At 35.3% G+C, this 7120-nt stretch overlaps 1 long non-coding RNA gene across 1 annotated transcript; it reads left to right on the top strand.

Annotated features, from left to right (window-relative positions):
* Positions 1–981: 981 nt before the first annotated feature.
* On the top strand, positions 982–2949 carry LOC126655814 (uncharacterized). The gene is made up of 3 exons (XR_007633094.2): positions 982–1164; positions 1674–1759; positions 2603–2949. It is a non-coding gene; the product is annotated as an uncharacterized LOC126655814 (long non-coding RNA).
* The last annotated feature ends 4171 nt before the right edge of the window (positions 2950–7120 follow it).

A 7120-nucleotide genomic window follows, 5' to 3' on the forward strand; every position in this document is an offset into this window, starting at 1 on the left:
ACATTTTAAGATAGTATCAAATATGATACGCTACAAATACGACTCGCAAGAAATTGCGGAAAAATGACGAATAAACGTTGAAGAATATCAACGCTAAAAAATAAATAAATAAGAGGATGCAAGAAATTGGCCAACGATAGAACGGATATTCAAAGTACGTTAAATAGGATCTGATTATAGAGAAAAGACGTACAAGAAACAGCTGCAGCAGGACGCGAAGGATGTGTGGTAGTCGACGTGATAAGTTTACGCGCCATTGTGATGATGAAGTAAACAGTATAAGAAAAATGATAAGATCTTTACAAGAATAAAATGACTAAGTTATAAGAAAATTCGAGGACGAATTTTTTATAAGGGGGAAAGAATGTAATACCCCGTATCTCTGACGTTGCCAAAGTAGGCAGCGTATCTAAATTTAAACAGTTAAAACCGCCAAAACGGCCAAAAAGGGAATTATCGGGAAATAATTAAATAAAAGAGAACTCGAGAAGGTCGATATTGAGATTTTAACCATAAAGGAAATCGAATTAACTTAAAAAGAAAAGTATGGAAAAGTGGATAAAGTGCACTTAAACTCGAAAATTGGAAAATAAGCGTTTAATTTTCGGAAAATATAAATGATATAGATTATTGATGGGTAATAGTATTTTAAAAAAATAATATCGATATATTGGTTATCGATAATTATTAAATGAGAATTGGACGAAAAAGTTGGAAAAAGTGCATTTTAGCTCAAATTGGAATTTGAGCGTTTTTAGCCGAAAATTTTTAAATTATATTATTGGAATAAAATAATGACATATCGAGGTGGTATTATTTATTTGGATATAAATAATACACAATTTATCGAGATCAAATGACTAAGTGATTAATGGACTAAATTGGACGAAAGAAAAGTTATAAATTAAAGTGTAAGGAGGTGGCAAATTCAAGGATTTAAGTGGAGCTTTTGCCATAAATATAAAAGGCCACTATTTGACTCTCAAAATCAGAATATACATAAACCATTTCCAGCAAAGGTGAAGAGAGGAAGAACTTCATCTTCTCAAAAGTTCCATAATCTTTCAAGTGTCATAACTTGTTCGTTTTTGCTCCGATTCGAGTGATTTTTGCGGCCACGGAAAGAGGAGGACGATAGCTACGGATTGACCTAAGAAAATCAAGGTAAGAATCAGTATTTTGGTTAGGGTTTAGCACGAAAATATTCTGTTTTGTTGAGCTTTGATGGTGTTTAATGGTGATGATGAATTTGATAGTTAGAAATGATGTTCATGTGTTTGAATGGTTAGTTATAGGCTGAATTAATGTTTGTTGGTACGGAAACTTAAGGATGTTGTCTATAAATGTCTAAGTTTAAGTTTTTGCTAGTTTGGCCTATAAATGGCTCAAATAATTTAGAACATTATGTTGCGTATAGCAGCTCTGAAATTTGGACAGCCCCAAGCTATTAACTTCAGAACTAAATTCCGACACCTTCGGGTGCTAATCTCAGTCCGAGACCTAAACAAAAGTTGTAGGCGACGTTCTGAACATTAAGAATGTCAATTTTGTTTAGGAGTTGGATTGTTTTAAGTAAATGGTTTCAATAGCCGAAGTTGGCTAGAAACCTAGTTTTGGATTAATTAATTATAGTTAGTTTGTAATTAATTCGAGTTACTATCGAATTTGTGTAGACTTGACGAGGTGACTACCAATGGAACCCGAAACTTACAAAACGCGATATTGCTTAGCTGTTATCGAAGGATATGGATAGCAAGCGGTGAGTATATTTTACTCACTCTTATTATCGTATTAAAAAACTATTTTATATATATACTATATATTATTATTATTATTAAATGCATCGCATAAATTGTATAGTTTGACGTGATTGAATTGTTCTTGTTGGTTTGGATAATATTTGAATTGTTGTTTATAGATTGACTTGTTTGATATATGAATTGTGTTACTTTGCTTATGACTTGCCGATTATTTGCCAATGTGAGTTTGTATATGATCCGAAGAAACGAGCTACCTATTGGGCGTCAATAGGCCGTGTGATCACTGATGTTTATAAGAGTCTAGATATTCGTACATTGAAACGTTTGATATGAGCTCATTAAATGTTGGTTATATTTATAATTATGAAATGGAATATGTTTGGGTATCGGAAAGGAGAATTATAATTGTGACAGATACGAGGTAACTCGGTCGAACTATCTCGGGACCCGTATCTGGTGGGTAACTAGGTCGAACTATCTCGGGACCCACAACTTGGGATTAAGTAGTGGCATGATGTAACTCGGTTGAACTATCTCGGGACTATGCCACGTGGCAACGGGTAACTCGGTCGAACTATCTCGGGACATGGCCACTCGGACTATATGATTCGAATATGATACGGATTAGGAGAGGTTAAGTAGTTTAAGATTAAGGTTTCGATCGGATCAAATACTTATCTTAAGTGAATTGTTTGCAATCGCTGTGATTGTATATGTTGGAATTGTTTGAAAAATGTGATTGTATATATATATTTTAAAAAATGTTTTAAATACGATGCTTATTTTGATAATATGGTAAGTAAAGTATAACTCACTCAGCTTAATAGCTGACCCCCCAATAGTGTGTTTTCAGGTACCTAGATTCTGAACTTGGCTAGAAGTCCGTCTTTGACCGGAAGTCCCTTTGGCTATGTACAGTCCCGACTTCCATAATTGCTGCAGCAGTGTAATGTTTGACTAGTGTCGTAGCCTAGTAAATTAATATGTTTTTCCTTGTTTACAGTTGTTGACAATGTGTTTATGTTTGTTTTGGCTACGATTGTCATATTTATTCCACGGAGGTAAATTCCCGTGAGGTGTATGTAACACTAGTATTGTACGCCGGGTTAGTACGTACAAGGTACAGAAACGATAGGCCCGAGCAAGTTGTAATGTTTTGCTAGTGTATATAAATGCTTCCGTTTGTAAAGTCTTTGTATGATTGTTATTTGCGAAAAAGTTTTAGCGATTTTCAGGCTTGCTACGGGTTTTGGAACTACAATTCCCATTCCATAGCGCCGGTCGCGGCTCGAGATTTCGGGTCGTGACAAAGGATATCGGAAATCATTTCATTCTATAAATATATTGATCATTCAAAAGATTTACATTAATACCTTAATTTCAAATATTCTACATTAATTTTCATAAGTTCAAAAAATTTCAATTCATGCTCATAAAAATATAATCACACTATATAAATACCACACACACATCTCCTTTTGTTATAAGAAAATTACAGACCAAAATATTATTCAACCATACAATTAGTTCCTTTATATTAAAGATAAGATCTCATCAATTATGGCTTCATTTGCTCATATTTTCCTCATGTTCCTCATTTTTTCAGGTATATATTTTTATATTAATTCATTTTATTTTTAATATACATAAAGCTTGGAATTAAATAAAAAGAACTATAAATTATAATAAATAGAGAAATAATTTTTTTGGTTATTTATCTTGCAGCTGCATCTATAGTTCCTCAAGTTCAGGCTCAACAATGCCCTCACGAGTTATATCCAACAGGATGTGTTATTGAACAATGTTGGAGCGACTGCGATAAGTGGGTTAAAGGAGCAAGAGGGTTTTGCAAAGGAAACAGACCCGGACAATCAGCACCATTTTCTTGTGAATGCTCTTGTTAAAAAAAACCAATAGAGTTGTGTTGTTTTTACAGTTACTCAGATAATAAATTAAAATTGCGTGTTTAGTTTTGTCGTCTTCTTATTACATTCATTACGATATTTCTGATTGATAATTAAAATTATAAAATAAACATTTTAAAATTAATATCAATAAATATTCAATATAAACTTATACTACTTATATTTATCGTAGATATAGTTTATACTTTTTTTTTTTAAAAAAAATTATCCTTTATATATTGTAATTTATTATACTTAATATTTTTCCTCATACAAGATATGGTCATATATTATCAGTAAGGGATGAGCAAAATATTCGGCCGTACTAAATGAAAGCTCATAATATATCAATCATCTTCAATGTCAAGACGGTAGGATTAATTTACGACTCCAATTTCATGACTGAATGAGTCACTAACATAATTTTGTTTGAAAATCTTTGAGCTAAATTTTTATTTATTTAACATTTTCATAAGCTAAGAAAAAAACAAACATTTACGTGAAATTGACTATTTGAGAACTTAATCTTAATCTTTTATGTGAAATTAATGTTGTTATCTTGAAGAAATTTATAAGGTCTATCCACATATAATTTAAAATGTAATAATTATAATCTCACTCTTACATTTTTTTATTTAATTTTATCTTAAAATTTTCTAAAATTTTTCTTATTAATATAAAAATTGTGAGTATTATTCTTAAATTGATCAAAACGGATGTAAGTAAACTCGCAAATAAGAAATTCAGGGACTGTATTAACCGATTGTTTGATGTTTATACCAAACCAATGAGATATTTTCTGGTCCACTCTCTTAAAGGATAAAAGATCACATCGAAAACAAACTAAAAGCAATTAATAATAAAAAAACTAAAAACAATTAATGTCTATTCAAATTTTTTAGACATTACAAAAATATAGGATATTTTAGATAAAGTAGGAAATCGTTTTTTATTTTTTAATATGTGCCTCTTCTTTCAAAATATCATAAACTTTGGAATGGCGGAAGGATAAATTATGGGTAGTAAATATTAGACGCATGATTTCATTCCAAAATAGTTTTGAAATCAAAATACCATCACTGCAAGTTCTTGATTTTTTAGCCATTTATTTTGACGTTACATGCCTTGTAAGTATTTTGTCATTTTATATTAAAAAAACATTTCATTATTGATGGATACCGAATCCTACTGTAAGTATAATGGAGCCGAGTTGCAGGAGATCCACTCTCAGGCGACACCGGACTCCCCCTGAAGATCCGAAGATATGAAGGAAATGCCGAATCTCTTTAGATTCGGTGACATAAAGACCGAATCCCGCGTGATCCGCCGAGAGCGCTTCGAGTCCGGGATTCGGGTAAACGACTAAATATGGAAATCTTGTCCTATTTGGACACAAACACTACATATGGAAGGATAAGCTCTACTTTAGGAAGATAAGACTATTTAGGAAGACGTTCCTAAATAGGATTCTTATCAGATTAAGGTAGATCCCGACAAATCAGGAGAATCTCTACGATACGGCCGAATCCCTACAAAGTAGGATTCACCTGCCTAATACAACTCTACTAGGTATATTCGACTACTATAAAAGGAGCACGAGGTATGCCTAGAATCACAATTACATTCATATACTCAAAACGCTGCTCAAAGCTCTAGACTGACTTTAGCATCGAGGAGTTAATCGGACAACCACCGTCCGGTTAGCTTCTACCCTGTTTTGCAGGTTCACTCACCGGTTCAGAAGGCAGACTCCATCAATTGGCGCCGTCTGTGGGAAAAGCTTAACTAAACTTCAAAAGAAGGAGCTTTTCTGAACTCAAAAACAAATCTCATTGAAGAAGATGACTTCTGAAAGAGTAAACCTGAAGGATCAAACGTCACAGAGAAAACGAAAAGCAACAGAACTCTCAACTCCTCCTCCAGTAACTTTTGACGGGGAGGACTTCGGGAGAATAGCTTAAGAGCACAACGAAGCTCTGGTAGTGGCCATGATCATCGAACACTGGAACGTTGAGAGAATCCTGATCGATGAAGGAAGCGCAATAAACCTAATAACAAAAAAGGCCTACGAAAGCCTAGGAGGAGACCTAGCGAAACTAAAAAGAAATGCCACGCCTGTGGTAGGATTTGAGGGCTTGCCAATTAAGCCCAACGGAACAATTACTCTCGACGTCAAGCTAGGAAGGACAAGGAAAAGCGAGGAATTACCTACACGATTTAGCGTCGTAGAAATCGACCTGCCATACAACGCAATACTGGGGAGACCATTCCTCCACGACTCAGCTGCCGTGACAAGCATAAAGGCACTAACCATGAAGATACCGACGAAACAAGGAATTATCACGATACAAGGAAACCGAGCCGAGGCGAAAAAGTGCTACGAGCAAGCAATAAAAGAATCAGGCGAAGCAATGGCAATAGAAGAAATCCTTAATCACGACATCGAAGAAAAAGAAACAGCACCCGAAGGCGAAACAAAGAAACTCCAACTCGACAAGGAGAAAAGAGTAAATCTCGGCGCAAACATGAACCCAAAGATCGAAAGCAAAATCACGGCCATGCTGAAAAACAACGTCAAAACCTTCGCTGCTAACGCATCAGAAATAGTCGGAATAGACCCCCAAGTCATTACTCATGATCTAAATGTAGCAGAAGCGGCGAACCCAGTGAAGCAAAAGAAAAGGAAGTTCTCGGAAGAAAAACAGAAAATAATCGCTGAAGAAGTAGAAAAACTGGAGAAAGCAGGATTCATACGAGAAGTCCACTACCCCGAATGGGTAGCTAACGTAGTTATCGTAAAGAAAGCCAACGGAAAAAATAGAATGTGTGTGGATTACACCAATCTAAACAAAGCGTGTCCTAAAGATAGCTACCCTCTCCCAGATATCGATCAACTCGTGGACTCTACTGCTGGACACGCGATGTATAGCCTAGCCGACGCAGCTCAAGGCTACCACCAAATTCAGATGAAGGAACAAGACCAGGAAAAAACTTCATTCATCACGGAGGGAGGAACCTACTGCTACACGGCAATGCCTTTCGGCTTGAAAAATGCTGGAGCAACATACCAAAGACTTATGAATTTCATGTTCAAAGACGAGATAGGAAAACGAGTCCAGGTGTATGTAGACGACCTAATCATCAAAAGCGAGAAGGAAGAAACCCATGCAAAAGATCTTGAAGAAACATTCAACATACTGAATAAGTTTGGAATGAAGCTGAACCCTGACAAATGCACGTTCGGCGTACAAGGCGGGAAATTCCTGGGATTTATGATATCTCAAAGAGGAATAGAGGCGAACCCTGAGAAGATCAAAGCAATTATGGACATGAAGGCACCAAGAAGCATAAATGAAGTTCAAAAACTCAACGGGCGGATCACGGCACTCGGTAGATTCATGTCTTGCTCAGCAAAAAGATGCTTGCCTTTCTTCAAAGCCCTCAAAGGAACACAAA

Source organism: Mercurialis annua, linkage group LG7, assembly GCF_937616625.2.
Source record: "Mercurialis annua linkage group LG7, ddMerAnnu1.2, whole genome shotgun sequence".
In the NCBI taxonomy this organism is placed as follows: Eukaryota; Viridiplantae; Streptophyta; class Magnoliopsida; order Malpighiales; family Euphorbiaceae; genus Mercurialis; species Mercurialis annua.